This window comes from Papio anubis, chromosome 15 (genome assembly GCF_008728515.1).
Source record: "Papio anubis isolate 15944 chromosome 15, Panubis1.0, whole genome shotgun sequence".
In the NCBI taxonomy this organism is placed as follows: domain Eukaryota; kingdom Metazoa; phylum Chordata; class Mammalia; order Primates; family Cercopithecidae; genus Papio; species Papio anubis.
In genome coordinates this window covers 22,549,325-22,571,143 of record NC_044990.1, presented here as the reverse complement: position 1 = coordinate 22,571,143, position 21,819 = coordinate 22,549,325, and the positions used below count along the sequence as shown (strand labels likewise).

Below are 21,819 nucleotides of genomic sequence, written 5' to 3'. Positions count from 1 at the left end.
CAGTAAATTCCTCTGCTTAGGATTTTGTTGTTATTATAGTTGTTTATGTGAAGACTGGAGTGTTTTACAAGATTGGAAGACAGTAGGTCACCAGGCAACTAAAGTTACAGTTTACATAGAAGCTACAGTCAGAATACTCAGAGCAAAAAGGCATAAAGTGATATTTAGAGGTAGGTTTGTATGAGCATTACAGCAAAGTAATGAAAAGCACAAAGGACTCAGATCCATTCATTCATTCACTAGATGTTTTATTGACACCTACTATGTATCTGGCAATGTTCAGTTCTAGGTTCTGGGATCAGCTGTGAACAAGGTAGAGAAGGACTCTGTCCTCTACAACAGCAAGAAGCTGACAGTAAAGAAGTAAATAAATAGTGAAATAATTTCAGATGTGTATAAGCATGTGACGAAAGTGTAAAAGTATTGGCAGAGGGTATAACTAGAATGAAATGATGGTACTTTAAATAATGTGGTCAAGAAAGGCATCTCTGAGGTGACATTTAACCTAAAACTGGAATGCTGAGAAGGACCCTTCCAGTGTCAGGAGTACTATATGAAATAGCATATTGGACTACTATGTGCCAGGCGCCGTTCTAGGTAGTGGGGATATTGGGTGAACAAATTAGTCAAAATTTTTGCCCTCATAGAGTGTGCTGTTCCTGATTCTTCTTCTTCTTTTTTCTTTTCTTTTCTTTTTTTTTTTTTTTTGAGACCAGGTATCCCTATGTTATTCAGGCTGAAATGCGGTGGCACAATCACAGCTTGCCGAGCCTCAAACTCCTGGACTCAACATTCTGAGTAACACTATAGGCAGTCAACACCATGCCTAGCTGTTTTTTTTTTTTTTTTAGAGATAGTGTCTCACTATGCTGTCGGTACAAAGGCTTTAGGCAAGAATATGTGTAGCTAGTTTGAGTAACAGCAAGGAGGCCAATGTGGCTAAAGTTTAACCCTAAAAAGAAGACCAGTGTATACTTAATAGTTAATATTAGAAGACAGTGGGTACCTCGAAAGTAGAGAGCATCTTTATATTCCAGAACTGTCATCTTCTTGTCCGGAGAAGCTCTTTATCCAACAGTGGAAGGCCTGTGTTTAGCTCTGGGAGATAACACTCACTTTAGATAGAGTTCTCTTTTAATATTTTCCTCATCTACCTCAAATTTCACAATTCTTTTAACGTATTATATACACCGGAAGTTTACATGTGTCCACAGGTAGTTTGCTTCAATATTTCTAACTTGATTTATTCATTTTTAAGAAAAGATTAAAGATTCTCTGGCCAATGCTATAAGACTTTATTCATGATTTCAACCAATTATTAGTATAATCTTCCATTTTTTAGGGGAACTTCCACATACCTTTCTGTTATTGATTTCTACTTTAATTCTGTAGTGGGCAGAGAAAATACTTTGTATGATTTCAGCAGTTTTACAAAATTGAGATTTGTTTTATGGCATTCAATGTGGTCTTAACGATTATCCTGTGTGCATTTGAAAATAATGTATGTTCTACTGTCTTGGGTGGAAGATCTCCAACTATCCATTGTCTACTGGCTTGCATAGCGTCTGAAAATTAGTCTTCTGTAACTTTCATATTCATATTTGCTATTCTGTATATATGTATGTGTATATATATATCTTTCTTTTCCCCCCGCTGCTATTTTTTTCTATCAATTAGTGATAGAAATGTGTTGAAATGTGTATTTCTCTTTCGAGTTATACCAGCTTTATCTTTATGTATTTTGAAGCTCTATTATAGAGGCATAGACATACATAATTATGTCCTGTCAAGCAATTTGTTAATCATTATGGCAATATTCTTGGAATATATTTTGTCTGATGTTAATATAATTGGACTTTGCTTTTTTGTTCAATCTAAAAATTTCTACCTTTCAATTGGAGTGTTTAAACAACTTAAATTTAATATAATTTTTATGTAATTGGGTTGCAATCTACCATCTTGATAGCTAAAAGTTCTATTTTTAAAACTTTTTTTTCTTTTATCCTTCTCTTGACATCTTTTGGAGTGAATACTTCTTATGATTCCATGTCATTTTCACTATAGTCTTATTAACTATACCTCTTTTTAATTGTTTTAGCAGTTTTTCTAGAAGTTGTAATACTCATTTCTGAATTATCACTTTCTACCTTTAAATAATCAAATACTATCTGACATACAGTAAGCAAACCTTACGACAGTGTACTTCCCCATTCTGTCTTTTGTGTTATTGCTGTGACAGATTTTTCTTCTACATGTTATAAATGCCACAATACATTAATACTATTTTTGTTTTAAAAAGTTAATTATCTTTTAAGCAGACTACACATGAAAAAAGCTTTTCTGTTTTTTTTTTTTTTTTTCTGAGACTAAGTTTCACTCTTGTTGCCCAACCTGGAGTGCAATAGCATGATCTCGACTCACTGCAACCTCCACCTCCTGCGTTTAAGCAATTCTGCCTCAGCCTCCCAAGTAGCTGGGATTACAGGTGTGTGCCACCATGCCCGGCTAATTTTGTATTTTTAGTAGAGATGGGGTTTCGCCATGTTGGTCAGGCTGGTCTCAAGCTCCTGATCTCAGGTGATTCACCTGCCTCGGCCTCCCAAAGTGCTAGGATTACAGGCATGAGCCCCCGCACCCAGCGAAAAAAGTTTTATATTTACCCACATATCAACCATTGCTGATACTCTTCATTCTTTAGTGTAGACCCAAATTTTCAGGTACTCTTTCTTTCTGATTTTAATTCTTGCATTGCAGTTCTGGCAATGCAATGGCAATGGCAGTGAATTCTGTCAACTTTTTTCTTGTTAAAAAGTCCTTATTTTTTTACTTAGTTTTTCAAATATATTTTTTCTGGATATGGAATTCTAGTTAGATTTTTCCCTTTCTTTTGGTGCTTCACTCCATTGTCTACTGGCTTGCATAGCTTCTGAAAAGAAGTCTTTTGTAACTCTTATATTTGATACTCTGTATATTTACCTTTTCTCTCTTGCTGTTCGTAAGATTTTCTTTTTATCATTGATGTTCTGAAATTTAATTATGATACGCCTTTGTGTGGTGTTCTTAAAACGTTTATTCTGCTTCTTCTATTATCATACCATTTTTATTAACCATCATTCCTTTTCTTCTCATTTCTTATTTTTTTTGAGTAATCAAATATTTTTTATTATTTTCTTTTATAAGCATATTAATTATAATTTTAGCGATTAATTTAGAGATTATAATATACACACTAGACTTATTATGGCCCATAATAAATTGATATTTTTAACACCTCCCAGACAATGCAAGGACTTTGGATATTTTAATTCAATTTTTTACTTGCTGCCTTTTGTGCTATTTTTGCCATATGTTTTAAACCCTATAACATATACATGTAATATGTTTATTTATAGTAATATAAATATATTCATATTGTTACCTTATTGTTTATGCAGTCAATATATTTACTCACATGTTTACCCTTTCTGGTGCTCTTTCCACCTTCGTGCATTTCTGTGATTCCATTTAAAATAATTCTTCAACTTCCTGAATAATTATTTTAAATATTTGTTATTGTATATTTGTGGGTTTTTTTGTTAATACACAAACATTTTTCCCCCTTGATTTTTGAAGAATATTTTCACTCAATATAGAATTTTATGTTGGCAGTTATTTTATTTCAGTAGTTTACAGATCCTATCCCATTGTCTTTTGTCTGCCATTATTAATGTTGAGCATCAGTCAATTTATCATTGTTACTTTTAAAGTAATAAGTCTTTTTCTTTTAGCTGCTTTTAAATTGCTTTGCTTGTCTGGGTGCAGTGGCTCACGCCTGTAATCCCAGAACTTTGGGAGGTTGAGGTAGGTGGATCTCCTGACATCAGGAGTTTGAGACCAGCTTGCGCAACGTGGTGAAATCCCATCTCTACTAAAAATACAAAAATTAGCTGGGCATGGTGGCAGGCGCCTGTAATCCCAGCTACTTGGGAGGCTGAGGCAGGAGAATCACCTGAACCTGGGAGGTGGAGGTTGCAGTGAGCTGAGATCACACCATTGCACTCCAGCCCGGGTGACAAGAGCAAAACTCTGTCTCAAAAAATAATAATAAATAAATAAATAAATAAATAAATAAATAAATTGCTTTGCTTTTAGCTTTCAGCAGTTTGAATACCTCGTGCCTGGAGTAGTTTTCTTTGTATTTAATCTTTGTTGAGTTTCTTAGAGCTTTTGAATGTGTGGGCTGATATGTTTCACTGGACTTTGGAAATTCTCAGTCATTATCTCTTCAAATATTGCTCCTGTCCCATTTTCTTGCTCATTTACTTCCATAAGGCCAATCACAAATGTTAGCTCTTTCTGATTATATTTTATATACCCTTACGCTCTTGTCATCAATTGTCTCAAAAATACTGATAACAGTAAAGTTGAAGTCTCTTTCTGATAACTCCAATATCTGAGATACCTGTGGATCCATTTCTACTATTTGCTCTTTATCTCTTGATATTCAATTGTTCGGTTCTATGTCCAGGCATGCTCAGTCATCTTCAGTTGAATAATTCCTATTACCTATGAAAAATTGTAGTGGCTCTGGTGATATATCTTCTTGTACAAAAGATTTGTTTTTCTTCTCGGAAATAATAAGAGTAGAAGTATGTAACCCTGGTTCAAAGGGGAATTGGGAGAAATCGAGGATGAGTTTCTGGTTTTGTGAAGACTTGTCTACTTCCAATCTGCCTTTACTCTCAGTGTGCAGTTCTTTATGGGTCTCAACTCAATAGCAGAATGTTTACCACTGCCTCTCATCTTTGGTTGGGCTTTGAACTCCAATTTTTTTCTCCTAGCACCATGATACGAACAAAAATTTGCTAGGCTGTTTAATCTTTTTATGCATCTTTCTGTTTGCCTTCTAACCCTGCACAGTTTAGCAATGACACAATGTCTCAAGAGGAGGAGCAACAGATAACATTAATTTGTTTCATTGCATTTCCTTTCTTTCCAGGATATTTATCTCCTAACTCCTTTCTGCCTTGATTGTTGTCTAATGCCTTCAAACTGCTGCATTTTACTATTTGTCCAGGTTTCACTGATGTTAATAAAGGAAGAGCTGATTTCATATAAGCTACTCTCTGATTCTTAAAAATGTGGATGAACTGTGCTTTTAAATTTCTTTTAATTCTAAATATAATTTTGATTAAAATTTTATTTAAACATCGAAAGATCTTATATTTCTTCCATGTCAAATAACAATCTGAAGTTAGGATGCCTATTATTTGACAACTGCATTTTTAATAGATGACTACAATGTGGTCACTCTAGAAACCAAGCGGTAGGAGGGAAGAAACAAACCAAGAGATCATATTACCAGCAAGTTGTTAGTTGAAACCAAAGGGAAAGGTACTGGAAAAAAAAAAAAGCTCTTCAATGTCGGTGTGGGTGTCTGTAGGAGAAAGAGAACCATTAACAGTTCATTTATTTTTAGAAAATATCTTTTTCATTCTAAAAATATGACTGTTTATCAAGTAGCACTATGATCAGCGTAATTTTGTAAAATGAGATGTTGACTGAGAATCAGGTGATAATAATCATTCTGTGTCTGCTGAGGTTTTGAAAATAAAGTGGCAGAACTGAGTAGCCCCTCTTCCTTAACTATTGAAAAATCAGCAGTGCATCCGTCATGGTGAGAGTCAGTACCGCATGGTAGCGTTCACAGAAAAGTGATATTCTGTGCCCAATTTATACTAAGGGTAGTTATGTACAGTGAGTGAATGACGGAAGAAATGAACAAACACAACCTCTGGGGTTTTAATTGGGTTGTCAACCTACAGAAAACTATTAACTTGTGTTCCCACAACAAAAATGTTAAACCACCAGGGAGTGGTGCTGCAGTTCACAAAGCAGGTGATACCAGAAAGTGCACGGAAGAAATCCAAAGAGAGAGTCAAGGAATGAGAAGGAATCTTGGCACCCTTGTGTCTGGAGTTCTAATTCCCAGATTTTGTCACTTCTTAGCTATGTGTTCTTAGTCATACGGCCTAAGTCTTTCCTTCTTCATTTGTGAAATGAGAATAATAGTAATACCTACATTGTGAAGCTGTTGCACAGATGAGCAATCTCCTAGCAAAATGATAGGCATGAAGAAACTCTTAATAAGTAATTGGTATTCCTGTCACTTCCTCCTCAAAATCTCCAGAATAATAATATATATTTGGTTATTTATTGATGTGTAATAATTTACACGGAGGACAATTTGCCTCATTTTTTTCAGAAGGAAACTTTCAATTTTTATATTAGAAGAGTCATGTGAAACCAGAAAAGAGTGAGATAATGATTTCATTAAAATAACTCATAATAATTATACCAAGAGCTATTAGAAATTTCTCATGAGGAAATGAAACAATTAAAAACTATGAGGTTGAGAAAGAAGGAAATCAAACTGTGGGTAGTCTTTGTAATTATGATTTGTATTCCATTTATCATTTGAATACAATGAGACCTCATTGTAGGCTTGGTCCTTTGTCATCAGTGCTTAGAAGCTCAAAAATTAATTGTGGCACAATGACCTTGACACTGATCAGCATGGTATTTCTTGTACCACAACTTTAAACGTTATTCAGAAATAAGAGCCTTTACTTTATTGAGCCTACCTCACCCTCTTCTTCATGTCCTCAACTTAGCTCCTTACTGGTTTAGAATCCAGAGCCCACAATTAAAATAATTCAGTCTCCTTCTTAACTTCCTTGCCCCTTCCTCTTCTATTATGAAGGCTGGCAAAACATCGACTTTCTCACTAACCCTCCATTTCCCTCTATAAAGAAACTTGAGATTTCTAGGCTTGTTTTCCCTACTCTGTCTCCATTAATTTCTCTTAAATCTTCTCCAGTTGGGACACTGTGTCCACCACTCCTCTAAAATTGTTCATATCAAAGGTATCAAATCCAGCAGTCAACTCTACATCCTTATCTCATTGAGTAGTATTTGATTCCCCACTCTGACAAGTCTTTAATTGACGATGGGGACACAAAATTACCCAGATTGTCTCAGATTTCACAGGCTGCTTCTACTCAGTCTCCTCTGAGGATCCTCTTTTTTTCTGATTTCTGAATATGGGAGTGCACTGGGGCAAGTCCTCAAACTCCTCTTCATCCAGATTCATTCCCTTGATGATCTTGTTCAGACAATGACTTTAAATGATATCTACATATTTCATCAAGTCTAATATGAAATGAAGGAAGAGATCAAGTTGAGCAATTAACTTTGAAGTATTTTAAATTGTTCTTAATTAATAGACTTGATTTCTTAGAGCAGGTTTAGATTTGCAGAAAAATTGAATAGAAAGCTCAAGAATTCCCATATACTCCCTCTCCTTCCCCTAGCGTCCCCTGTTATTAACATGTTCCAGTAGTCTGATATATTTGTTTTAAGTTATGAACTAATATTATTAAATAACATTATTATTAAATAAAGTTCATAGTCTGTATTAGGGTTCACACATTGAGTTTACATCCTGGGGATTTTGACAAATGCACAATGCCGTGTATCCACCATTATAGTTTTATACATGATAGTTTCACTGCCCTAAGTAGTCCCTGTGCTTTCCCTGTTCATCCCTCTCTCCTCACCCCCCACCCCTGGCAACACTGCGGTGTTTTAATTGTATGTGACCAAATGACTTGACTCTTCCCAGGAGAGACAAGGAAAAGCCCATCCTTGAGTTTTCCGCTACTCCTGACACACTGCCTTTGTGTTAAATGTTCTTGCTTTTCAAAGTTATTAAGGAACAGCAGCACACTTCTTGGGTAAAAAAAAAAGGAAAAACGCCACTTTACCTAATAATGTTCCATCTTGTACTTCTTTCAGAAAGATTGCTTGGTTTCTAATTATCACTCTGCTGTAGCCTCTGCTACTGACGTCTGGAGGCTGTGATTAGCATGGGAGTTCATTGGGAAATAGTTTCTCACATAGATTCATTTCCTTTCTAGGATTCTTCCCACTCTCACTTTTTTTCTCTCTCTTCTCATCTCCATTTTCTAATAAGTTTGAGTTATTGAGATGTTTTCATCTGTTTTTATGCAATGCCACTTTAATTAAAAATGCCAAAAGCAAAATGATTTTTCGAGCCAGTCCTGAAGGAAGGCTGTGCTTGAGAGTTTCCAAATGGCAGATGCTCCAATATTGGTATTGGGAGTTGGGGAGTAGGAAGTATGGAGAGCTACAAAAGGCCTTGTGTCTTTCTGGAGGATGGAACAGAGGGACCGCTAAGTGGATGGCTTGTCTTTACTGGTAAGAAGAGGGCTTCTATCCTAGTTATCTCAGGACTACCTGCAAAGGTGATGGAAACTTGGCAGGTGGAAATAAAGCATTGTGGCCTTCAGCTTGACTCCTAGGGGGTTCTCCCTCCTTTACTCATAGGACCACATTATTGGATTGTTTCATAAGCCTTCCATACTAGGGTCTCTCCTTGAAAAAACCTGCCAGTTGCAAAATCATAGCTATTACCAAATGCAGAGAAATCTTCTCAGTGCTAAGGAGGAAGATCACGTATCCAAGAGAGGAAATTATATTCATTGGGTAAACTGCGTTCTAAGAATGGTTCATTCTCCCAAATGGCTTGCCATTTCCCAGATGCACATATCGATCCCAAGTGCTCAACCAGTGTCAGTGTTGCCATTTGTTTCTTTCTCTCTCCTTTTCTGTGATGTCTCCTTTGTGGCTCCAGGGAGAGCCAGTCATGCCTTCTTCAATCTCCCCATGGTTCTTGAGACATACCTTTAGTATAACACTCTTCATTCTCCACTAAGTGACAAGTTCTTTCTGAGAGGCAAGAAGTTTATCTAGAGCAGGGGTCCCCAACCCCCAGGCCTGCAGACTGGTACCAGCCCGTGGCCTGTTAGGAACCAGGCTGCACAGCAGGAGGTGAGCAGTGGGCAAGCGAGCATCACTGCCAGAGTTCTGCCTCCTGTCAGATCAGCAGTGGCCTTAGATTCTCATAGGAGCACAAACCCTATTGTGAACTGTGCATGTGAGAGGTCTAGGTTGCTTGCTCCTCATGAGAATCTAATGATTTATGATCTTAGGTGGAAGAGTTTCATCCCCAAACCACCTCTCCCTCCCCACGCCAATCCATGGAAAAATTGTCTTCCATGAAACAGGTCCCTATTGTCAAAAAGGTTGGGGACTGCTGATGTAGACGTCCATGATCCATAGTCAAGTTCGCAAGGAATTGTCAATTGAAAGAATGAACTGTAGACACAGCATAGCAGGAGTCCTGCTATATTGAAAGAATCTTTTAGACACAGTATAGCAGGAGTCCTGGCTAGAGTGCAAGCTGTGTTGACCCTCTGGCCACTCCAGCATGTCTGGAGGATGAATGGAACTAGCCTGCTAACGGGAATTCCGTGAGGACTGAGAACATTCTGGGAAAGAATTAGTTCCATAAGACTTGTTCCTGGAAAAACCTAATCTCTCCTGCCTCCAGGCCTCTACACATGCTCTGCACATGTTCTGCCTGAAACTCTGCCTCCACCTCTTTACTGAGCTAATTTCGTTCATATTTCAGAGCTAAGTGTCTTAGGAAACTTCCTTAGGAAACTTCTGCTAGCCACCCAGACTGTCAGCCTCCGTTTTCTTCCTCCCTTGCCTACCCCCTAGCTCCAATTTCTACACTGGTACCTATATCATGCTTAGTTACTTGTCCAATGTTTGTCCTACCTGCTTGTTTGTAAACTTCCTAAGGTCAAAGATCATCTTTGTTATGCTTACTACTCTACCCCTAGAATTAGGCTCAGTTCCTAAACATAGTAGAGGCTCAAAAGTATATGTGAACGAATGAGTGTATACAAATGCCTACTCAGTGTTTCACTGCAGTGTCTTATAAGCATAACAAACCTAGTATGTTGCAGACTTTTGATTTCCTCGCCGCTTTTATCTTCTTGATCTCAGTAAATGCATCATCATCCATCAGGTTGCTCAAGCCAGAAACTTGGTAGTCATCTTGATTCTTCTTCTCCCTTACCACACCTCTATATTGAATCTATCAGCAAATCCTTCCTATTTCAAAATGCATCTCTCGTTTACTTATGTTCATCTCCACTGCTGCTGTCCTACTTTAAGCCATCATCATTTCTCACCTGAATTATTACAAATAACTTTCCCATTTCCCTTCCTGGTCTCTTCCAATCTACTCTCCACACAGCAGTCAAGATGAACTTTACATTTTTTTACAAAGTGAAAACAAAACAGTTCATTCCTTTTCTATTTAATGGCTTCTCAGGTTCAACCTACAGAAGTCAAACATAGCCTGCCCCACCTTACTGCTCAACCCAGCCTCCTCCCATTCTGCCTCTCTCACTTGGCTCTAGCTACACCCACTGCAGCTTTATTTTAGGTCTTTGAATGGCCCGTGTGTTTTTCTTCCTTATACTCCCTTTGCCTGTGAAACTCTTTCCCCAGCTCTTTAAATGGTTGTTTCCTTCTCACCCTTTGGGTCTCAATTTAAATGTCATTTCCTGAAGGAGGCCCACTCCTGACCACTCCATCAGCTCTTATTCCTGATCACAGCACCTTGACTATTACTTTCTTAGCACTTCACTTAAGTAGTTACGCATTTATTAATTTGTTCACCTGTTACTGTTGGTCCGCACACTGGAATGTAAGCTCCAATATGCTTCCTTTGCACATAGCCTCTACATCATCAGCCTATTTGAGTGCCCAGCACACAATAGATGTTTAATAAACATTTGTTGACTGAACAAACAGAAGAATGATTGAACCAAACTCAAGGACAATGGGTTGGAGATGAAATGGAAGGGTGGCCCTAGGAGTGGTACAGGGTCTGTCATAACTGGCTGTCGTGGCTCAGACATCAGTTCCTTCTGCCTCAGTCACCATCAGCTTTGGCATGGACATCGACAGTTAACAGGTTGTCTAGTGGGCAGTAGAGGCCAAGCTGTCACCTCTGGCAGAGATGAGATGGACGCAGCCCCACAGTAGGCTGGACTGTCTGGGATCCAGTCACAGTTGAGGAGGTTTATTGCCTGAGCCCTTGAGTGGTGCCATATGGGAGGAATTTAGGCCTTGCTAAGACCCACGTGGGAAGAATTTGAAGGGACTATGGATTCTACAGAGGAAGTGAGGGCGGAGCCAAGAAAATGCTATTTTGTGAGAGTTGTTGTGGCCAGGGACATGTAGGTCTTGATTGCCTGTCTTGTCTCTCAATTGATAATGTATTTGGAGTGTGGTTTTTATCTTCAAGACGTTTAGAGTGAGCAGTAATGGGATTCACTGGCATCAATAGCAGTGGAAGATGAGGACTCAAGGAGTTAAACAAAACCTCAATCCCACTGGTGGTAGTGGTTGCAATTTTATGAAGTCACTTTGGAAGTACATTAAAAATCAAATACAAAAGATCTTTGAGCCATGTTCCAGCTGTTATGAAAACCCTTCAGGTATTTATGTCAATGAGTACATTAACAGTCTTAATATGTCACAGGTGGCTGCATTTTATTTTTTAAAGCATTCTTAAAAGGCGATCCAATTTAAGTATACATTTGGGCTAAATTCTCATCCTTTGTGGCTCCACAGGGACATGAATTCATTAGTGAAAAGGCATAGAATTCTTTAAAAGGAAGAATTGTCTACTAGTTAGTGAGTTGGCCTAAAATATTGGGAGCTCTATATCCTGTTTCCACTCTGTTCATGGTCAAATTATTTCCTTCAGTGGGAGCTGGTTTGTCTCAGGGCTGATTTTTTTGTTGTCCTCCTCAACATGAGTCCTGGGTGAGGAAAATGAGATTACAAAGAACCAACATGTATTAGTCTTGCCCAATACCCAGCCTTTTTAGGCTTCCTTGACTTCCATAGCTGAGGCTACTTAAGCCCACTTTCAGACTCAGTCATTTCCCAGGTTTAAGCAGCAGTCAAGTGTTCCAGCACACCCCCTAAATCTCTGCACACAGTCAGATGTACCTCTGGTCAATTCTGACCTTGAGCTCAGCATTGCACACAGTCCCTTCTGTCACCCAAGATCTAGTCTCCACCTCACATGCCAGTTCTGAGAATCGGGCTTCTCTGTTGTTGCTAGTACCTGAGTTTCTGTGATGGAAATCTGATGCTGCCACTGTCTCTCTTTTTAAAAAAATTCATTAAATTTGTTTTGTGTTAAATATACATAATCTAAAATTTACCATTTTGACCATTTTTAAGTGTGTAGTAGAGTGGCACTAAGTACATTTACACTGCTGTGCAATCATCACTCCATCCCAAGAAGCTATTCATCATCCCATACTTGAGCTCTGAACCCATTAAACTACTCCTCATTTTCCCCACTCCATAATACCCCTAGTCCCTGATAACCCCTGTTTTGCTCTCTGGCCATTGGCATCGTCTCTCTCTCTCTCTTTTTTTTTTTTTTTTTTTGACAGAGCTTTGCTCTGTCGCCCAGGCTAGAATGCAGTGGCATGATCTTGGCTCACTGCAACCTCCGCCTCCCAGGTTCAAACGATTCTCCTGCCTTAGCTCCTGAGTAGCTGGGATTACAGACATGCGCCACCATGTCCAGCTAATTTTTGTATTTTTAGTAGAGAAGGGGTTTCACTGCATTGGCCAGGCTGGTCTCGAACTCCAGACTTCAGGTAATCTGCCCGCCTCGGCCTCCCAAAGTGCTGGCATTACAGGCGTGAGCCACTGCGCCGGGCCTTGGCATTGTCTCTTGTACTGAGTCTTGCCTCATTCTTGCCTGTCCACTTCTTTTTCTTTGGCCACAAGGACTAATCTGGGATCAGTCTTATTTTTTTAAGCCCAGCATAGATGGTGAAACTCTGCTACGTGCTTATTTTCTGTCTTCCTAGACTCCTGATGTGAAGGTTAAAGTGACTCCATCTTGGAATTGAATCTGCCATAATGACTTCTGATTAACCCCCTTTCCAGGATTGACTCTGAGATTTCCAATTTATCTCTGCTTCTTGTGTAAGAGCACATAGTTACCATAAATCCTGTCCTTAGATCAAATCAACCTTCATAAACTCATACTTCCCATAAATCCTACCCTTAGATCAAATTCCTTCCTATTCCCTCTGAAGTATGTGTACCCTTTTCCTAGGGTATATAATCCCTGGGTCTGGGAGTAATGGTGAGGAAATTTACCTGACTTGTGTCTACCGAAGACCATGCTTCTGTCTGTAAATTCCCCAATAAAATCTCTCTATAATGCAAGCAGGACTTGTGTGCCTCCTTCTTTGGTTATTAAGTTCCTTCTGCATTTTGGGGGTTGCTTTACATATACAGCCCTTTCATGAAACACCTGACTATTACTCTATCCTTCAGTCTTCATTACTTTTCTCTGGTTGTCTTTCATAATTTTCCTACTACATTGCTCTGAGATCTTTGCTTCCAACACATTCTCTCCACCTCCCACGCCCTGCCCCCATATCTATTTCCCTACCCTTGGATACAGCGTTCTATCTGCTAGACTATACTTCTCAGGGCCTGTAGCCAACATTTCTCCCTACTCCCTAATTTCAGGCCTTGGCTCTCCCAGCATGCTCCATTCCATTGCTCTTCCCCAGGCTATCTGGCTGCCCCTTGAGGCATGAGAACATTATCCTTCAGTGCACAGTCACATGGAGACAAAGCCACTGGCTCTGCAATCTTTAGAAGTGCAAAGGTCTCACTCTCTCTAAGAGGATATAGATTCGAATTCAGAATTATTAGCAGAGGGCAGTGAGAATTCGCGAAGTGCTGCACAAGGAAAATAGCACTCTGGTAACAAAAGTTGAGATGAGTTTTAATAGGCTAGAGTGACTCAATATAAAATGTCATTTTATATGTAGGTTTAAAAAACTAATTTCAAAGTGATCCACAACATTTCCCCAGGCCCTTCACCCCAACATGTAAAATACGAATCTCTTTGACAACATCCCCAATAAAAGTGGCCCTGACTTTGTTTGGAAAACTCACTGACAGAGATCAAAGTACATCTCAAAGCGTCCCATTGTTTCTAAGTTGGTTGGATTGTTAAAACCTAAGGTCCTATTCGGAAGAGATTTCTTCTTCTAATGTGCAGTATTATTCTTTGCATCTATTCAAGTCTGAGCTCTGCCCAAGAATTGGTTTCTATACATTTTAATAGGAGGTATTTTTAGAGGTCAGTGAAATATTACTGTGAAATTGAAAAGAATGACCCAATTCCTCATTTCCTTTCATTAGAAGTGATACATATTAAATCTTATCTCCCACAGAAGAGAGATGAGGTAGAATTAGATGTTCTTAATAACTGAATTATCAAGTACTCCAGTTTCCCAGTGAACCTTTGAAAATAGTGCAGATTTTCGATTCAAAATAGCATTTGGGTATTCTCTGATAGTCTAATACTCTTTGTCATGTGGTCAAGACCAAGGCAAACAGGAACAGGGACTAGGGTCTCAGCATCAGGCAGATGAGAGAGGTGATTAAAGCTGAAATGCAGTGTAGAAGGAGAACCAAATAAGGTGAAGAGTGACTTCACCAGCTGTGCAGGAATCAAAGACAAAAATGATCAGATTAATACAAGAAACAGAGATGGTGAAAGCATTTGAGGGACAAATTGAAAGAAGAAAATAAATGATAAAACTGAGGCTCAGTGTTGCTCAGAAGAATTTTCTGGTTTGTTAGTGTCAATACCCATTGGGAAGGCCAAAGCCCACCTTGTTGCCTTCACTCATCAGAAGGTGACATTTTTGTTTTGGGTGTCTGATGTCCACTAACATAAGCCAAACAACAGGACAAAAAGATGTCTCGAGTCATTTTTAGTTGTATAAAGGACATTCAGTTTTTATTTGAAAGACCTAGGTTCAAGTTCCAATTCTGCAACTTACCAGATGTGAATTCAGAGCAAATCACTGACCCTCTCTGAACCTGTTTGTTTTCTAAATAATAATAACAAAGCCCAGTTCTTAGTCCGTAGGCATCCAATGAGCTCAGTAGTCTTTGAGCATGAGGGAGCATTCTACAGTAATTAAAGGTAGATTTTTCTAAAAGAAATAAATCTTGCAGGCTCTGAAAAGAAAAACTTGGCTCTTTGTTTCTCAGGAGATGTCAGCTGCATAAAGAGAACAAAGTTGGGAGAGTTTGTATTTTCCTGTACAGTTCTGTTCAAATGTTCCATGGCATGTTTTTTCAGCTGCTAATAATGGAAATTCCTGCTGCCAAATATGTATTAATGATAACACCATTTAAACCCTTCCTGGCTGCCACTTTAGCACTAAGCCAGCACATTTGGGTTCCACGAAGCCAGATGGTCACCTTTTTCTGGAATTTAGCTTTATGATGCCACTTCAATTGATTCTAGACTTTGTTATATGGTTCTCCCCTAATCTGTCTTACATTATTACAGGAAAGAGAAGTATTTTTAAAAAAATAAACTTGATTTTTTAGAATAGTCTTAGACTTACAGAAAACTTGCAAAGACAGTTCTTATGCCCCATGCTCTGTCTCCTTTGTTATTAGCATCTTACGTTAAGACACATTTGCTGCAATTAATTCACCAATGTTGACACATTATTATTAATTTCAGTTCATACTTTATTCAGATTTCCTTAGATTTCACCTAACATCCTTTTTCTATTCCAGCATCTCATCTGGGATGCCACATGGTATTTACTAGTTGTGTCTTCTTAGGCTGAGACAGTTTCTCATGTTTTTCATTTCTGATGACCTTGACAATTTTGAGGCATTTTTTTGAATGTCCTTTCATTGGGAACTGTCTGTTGCTTTCCTCATGATTAATCTGGAGTTACAGGTTTGGGAGAGGAAGAACACAGAGGTAAAATACCATTTTCCTCATGTCAGGGATACATTCGATGAACATGACTTACCACTGTTGTTGACTTTGATCACCTGGCTGAGGTGGTGTCCAGCAGGTTTCTCCAATGGAAAGATATTCTTTTATTCCCTGTTTTCTGAAGGAAGTGACTGTGGGCAGACCACACCGTCTCACCTCTTTGAAGGTGGCGTATCCACGTGAATTAGTCGGAATTGTTCTGTATGGGAGATTTGTCCCTTTTACTCCATTTATTTCTTTATTTATATCATTATGGACTCATGGACATTTATTTTATATATTGAATTATAATCCCATACTACTTTATTTAATTTTTTGCTCAAAATTTTCCAGCTTTGGCCATTGGGAGCCTTCCTTCAGTTAGCTCCTGTATTCCTTTGTAATACCTTCCTCATTGTCGGGTTTTGTTTGCTTTATGTTTGCTTTTGTATTTTGGACACTTCCTTACTTTCTTGCACTATAAGATACTCCAGGCTCATCCTGAATATGTCTTTATGGTGTTGAGGTACATATCTTCTATACTTAATTTGTTGAGAGTTTTTATCATGAAGGAATGTTGAATTCTGTCAAATGTTTTTTCTGTTTCCATTAAAATGATTATACGGTTTTTGTCTTTCTTTCTGTTAAAGTGATGTATTGCATTTATTGATTTCTCATATATTAAACTATTCTTGCATTTCTGGAATGAATCCCACGTAATCATACTTAATTATATTTTAATTTTAAAATTTTAATGATCTCTTAAATTTATTATTACTTGCTTTATGGCCTAGCATAAAATCTATATTAGAATTTTTTCCATGTGTACTTGAAAAGAATATACATTCTGCTGTTGGTGGTGGAGCACCTCATATATGTCAATCAGATCAAGTTGATTGATACTGTTGTTTTAATCTTTCTAGTTGTCTTATCAGTTAATGAGAGAGGAATATGTAAATCTCCAACTATAATTCCAAACTATAATGCCAACTATAACTCCAACTATTTCTACTACCAATTCTGTCAGTTTTTGTTTCATGCACTTTGGGGCTTTGTATAAATTATGTATTATAAACTATACATTTATAATTGTTTCATTTTCTTGATGTATTGATCTCTTTATTGTTATTAAATGTCTCTCTTTGTCTCTAGAAATATTTTTTGTCTGAAAATCTATTTTGTCTGATATTAATGCAATAATTTCAGCTTTCTTCTGGTTACCGTTTGCATTAGTGTATCTCTCTAAAGTGTGTCCATTGGAACACAAATCTGCTGTAATTTATTTTTTTGTTTCTTCATTGTTGGTTATTTATGTTAAGCATTGTTTTGTAGATAGTTTCCCTTCAGATGTTTATTTTCTTAGAATAAAATTCATTTAATTATCATCCCTCAAACCAGAAATGTTTCAAAAATTTTTCCATAGTTATATGGGCATAGTGATTATCCTTAGGAAATTATAAATTGATGAAAGTTATAATTATTTTGAAAGGAATTGTACTATATGTTTTATATTTATTACATAGTTTAACATAATCCTTAAAACAATATGGTAATATAGATATTTTTATTATTTTTATAATTGTTTTTTGAGATGGAATCCCACTCTGTCATCCAGGCTGGAGTACAGTGGCACAATCTTGGCTCACTGTAATCTCCACCTCCCGGGTCCAAGCGATTCTCCTGCCTCAGCCTCATGAGTAGCTGGGATCACAGGCGTGTGCCACCATGCCCAGCTAATTTTTGTGTTTTCAGTAAAGACAGGGTTTTGCTATGTTGGCCAGGCTGGTCTTGAACTCCTGACCTCAGGTGATCCTCCCGCCTTGACCTCCCAAAGTGCTGGGATTACAGGCATGAGCCTGTAATTTACTTTTATTTTTACAGATAAATACCTAAGGATCATAGAGATTAGGCAACTGGTTTAAGTATACAGAACAAACACTAAACGAAAGAGCCAAGGTTTGAATTCAATTTCTGTTAGACTCCATGAAATAATACGAAGTTTTTCTTTAACTCTCTCTCTTTTCTTACTTCATTGCTCTCCCCACACAAGCATTTTTTTCTCTTGGCCTATCCCTGCCCCTTTCTTTTTCTTTTTTCTTTTTGAGACAGAGTCTTACTCTGTCACCCAAGCTAGAGTGCAATGGTGCGATCTCGGCTCACTGCAATCTCCGCCTCCCAGGTTCAAGTGATTCTCATGCCTCAGCCTCTTGAGTAGCTGGGATCCCCGCCCCTTTCCTTTCAGATACTTAGTGGTTCATAGTGTGAAAGGAAAGTAAACACTTTCACTAGGCCAAAAAGAAAAAAATTAAGCTGAAAGCTGAGTCATGCAAGAAACTGCCTTTCCTTTTGTTCCTAAGCAGACAGCTACAGATAAAAGGCTAAACATCTCCACAGGTAGCTACTCTATGTTCACCTTATCTCAATTGACTGAATGTGAAACAAATATATAATTGACTATTCTCCTACCTGCTCTTTATCTCTTGCAATATGTGGATTCAGCAATGTGAACATCTATCCCCTTCCTCTTTCCCCTCCTGCCCACTGTCCTCCTTTAAATATTGAAACCCTCAAAATCATCTCTAGAAAAAGGCACAGATCATAGACTGTTTCTGTGGTTCTGTGTTCTTTTTTCCTGGTCCTGTCCTGGCAAAGTAAACTTCTGAATTGATTTAGACCTGTCTCAGATGCGTTTTGGTTGACAGTAGCAGGTTATTGGTCCCTCTCTGTCAGAGCCCAGAAACTGTGATTAACTCATTCGCGGTTGTTGATGCCCTCTATAAAGGTATGGCCACGAGTGGGAGTCCCATTCCATAAGAATGTTATCTTATTGTTTCAGTGGAAGGTCAGGAAGAGAAATACGAGATGAGGACTTGGGAAAGGGCAGTTATTTTTGCTGTTGCTGTTAAAGTGGTATATATATATTTTGTGTGTGTGTGTGTGTGTGTGTGTGTGTGTGATGGTGATGGTGGTGGCCTATGTATTCTCAATGAGATTTCCTAAAAATATCCAATCCTGTCTCTCCAAGCTGATAAGTAATATCTGCTTATATAGCATTTATCACATACCATTTCACAACAGTTTCTTGGAAGAAAACCAAAACTGATCATAAAACATAGAAATAATTGGCAAGTAGATTGATGATAGTAAAATCCTTTTGTACATAACTGAAGAATAATATGGGCAAGACAAAGAGGACTTTTGTCTGAATGGGGATTAGTCTATCCATCCATCAATCTATCCACGCAGATATACATAAATACACACATCTGTATATTACTCATTCTATATACGCATTTGTGTAGATATAGATATGGCTTCTCTATGTCAAACTAGCAATTACTTTTTCAGCACAAAATACCTCACTCAGCAATGATCCCCATTAATGAAATCAGATTTTGTTGCATCACCAAAGAGTTCAAAAGCTATTCTCCCTTTTGTATTCTGTGCCAATGGCAAGAAACACACAAGAAGAAGACTGAACTTAAACTTAGCAAATTTGAAGTTCAGGGAGAATTTTATAAATGGCATAAATGATTTTCGATACAAATAGTGTTATTTCATGTTAATACTTTCCCAGAGTCACCATCCTTTTTTGAGTCTTCAAAGTGATTTAATTTTGATCTTTTAGAAATGTTCTTTTCTCCTGAGAAAAAAATTTGTCATGGAAACAGTGGCAAATGTAAAAGTGTGGGCATTTACAGTTTCCCAAACTGTTAGAATTCTCAAGTCCTGTCCCTGTTTTTTATGATGGTGGGGGCCCAAGGGCAGGGGTATGGACTAAGGGAGTGTTTGCACCAAGAATAATATCTAGAAGAGAGTTCTGTACATTTCAGTGTGAATTTCACTGGGTACGTGCCTTATGGGGAGAGACAAAGATGTAGAAACAGAGAGAAGAGACCACTGGTGAGAAGATGAGGCCCTTCCTAAGATTCTTAATATAAATTTATAAACATACAGGTGTATGTGTGTACATTTATGCTTTGTGCACGTAGGTATTTATGTGTTGTGTGTACACATGTCTGTGCATGTATATGCATATATACACATATATACACACATTACATACACATATACATATGCATACTTTTTCCCACTGAAATTGTTGAAACTCTTGAAAATTGGACTTGAGTTATCAAAAATAATGCTTATTCTTTTCCATTCAATACCAAGGAAATCATATTTACCATGGGTCCAGAAAAGTCTTTTCTCTCTTTCCTCTCCCCATTACCCACCAGTACCCACTCCTTTTGCACATGCTATTTGGTCACTGGCCATCCCTAATGGCTCATCTAGACAGAGGTATGTGACCAGGACAGGTTAGGGGTCGAGATAAGGTGGATGTTTGCTGTAAGGCAGTGCCTCCCACTCCTTCCTAACCTGGGTTGTGCTTCTGGGCATGTGAAATGTATCGGTCCTTACTCCAATTTCCCAAATACAACTGGAAAATGTGAATATAAATGCCTCTGTCCTTTAGCGAGATGTCTAGAGGGCTATCTGAGGGCCTCAGAAGTAAAACTGACCTCCCCAGGGAAACTAGGCTCTCAGTTCCTTTCTTAATTCTCTGTATGATAATAAAATATGAAGTGGAAGATCTTCTAGACCACCACCTTAAATTTGCAGATGAGAAAGCTGGAACTCAGAAAGGCTGAGAGGTTCAAGGTCTCACAACTGTTTATGCTCAACTGGGAGATGAATTTGTTTCTCTGGCCTGTGAGGCCAACATTCTTTCCACTCAGCTATGCCGCCTCCTGCCTCCTAAAAGGATTCTAGCAGGACACTCTGATGAAAAGGACCTTCTCTTTTTACATCTGCTGCTTAAAGTTTATTTTATCATCACACAATTTTATGAGTTAAGCTATGTACATAAACAAATACTATTACTTATTACTTGTTTACTATCGCCCTCCTTTTGGACATCAGAAAACCGAGGGTCTGAGTTGCAGTAATTCCCACAGAATCTCAAAAATGCACCCAGACTGCTCTTGCTTGCAGGACAAACGCACAGCACAAGCTTCCGATAAGGAATGTGGCTGTCGCAAGAACAGGACGCCACGATTCAATCCCTTCCCACGGCTGGCCCTGGCTGCCCACTCACATCAAGCAAGGGCACAGCATCCCTTCCGACAGCCTGACCCCTACCCCCAGATAAATCGACATGTGGATTGCAAAGGCATTCATAGGCGATGGTGCTAAGACTGCTTGACACTGACACCACACTTTGATCATTCAGTCAAATCAAAAAGCATTTATTAAGCATCTGTGTGAGGCTCCCTGCTGGGACTTCTCTTTGTATCCCTAGCATTCACACTTCCCTGCTTTTCTTCTGTGTCTCTTCACCCCTGCCCAAGAAAACTCCCCTATCCACAGGAATCTCACTGCTCGTGATATCATGTCTTACCTAGAGTGGGATCCCATTTTGGTTTCTCCCAAGATGCTATTCAGTGTCCAGAATGGAACTTGGGGAATGGACCGCTCCTTTCTCCATTGTAGAGTCTACGCATCCATCTCTGCTTTCGGGAGATTCTGTGTGAGGAGCACCTTAGTTAGGAATCAGAGAAAATGACGATGAAATTTCAGTCTGTTTTCTTTTTTCAGAATGCAGAGTGAACATTTAGGAGGGTTTTTAGAAAAGCAGTTTACAGCCAGTAGTTGGAAGCATTGAAGTGTTTTTGCAAGACCAATGTCTCAGATTATAGATTTATGATTTACTTGAAAATAAATCATTTATTTTAGGCTTGGATTTTAAAAAGAAAAAAATAAATAAAAGCTTAGAATGATTTTCTTCAAGTTTTCTATGACATTCTTTATATCAGGAAGAGAGATGAGGGAAGGCAAGATGGAGGTTTTAGAGAGAACAGGGTTCCAACGTTATTTTTCCCTTGGTTCATTTATGAGACTACATTTTCCTAGCTGCATACGCTATTTCCATTGTATGACTCACACAGACAATTTACTACATTTAAAATTGTGTTAAATTCTTTCTGAAAAGCTTGGGTCAAATACACATACTATGCATACAGTTGGAAATTCCTCCTCATAGATCCAGC

General features: G+C 38.3%; 1 long non-coding RNA gene across 5 annotated transcripts in view; it reads right to left on the bottom strand.

The window, feature by feature from the left end:
- Positions 1 to 21,819, bottom strand: part of LOC101001049 — a 145,204-nt gene that overhangs the window by 110,227 nt on the left and 13,158 nt on the right. For 4 of the 5 annotated variants that reach the window (XR_001896808.3, XR_002518338.2, XR_004178693.1 and 1 more), the window contains one exon: positions 21,171 to 21,310. This is a non-coding gene — a long non-coding RNA (uncharacterized LOC101001049). The remainder of the gene's footprint in view (positions 1 to 21,170; positions 21,311 to 21,819) is intronic. The other variant, XR_002518340.2, reaches the window with a different exon arrangement.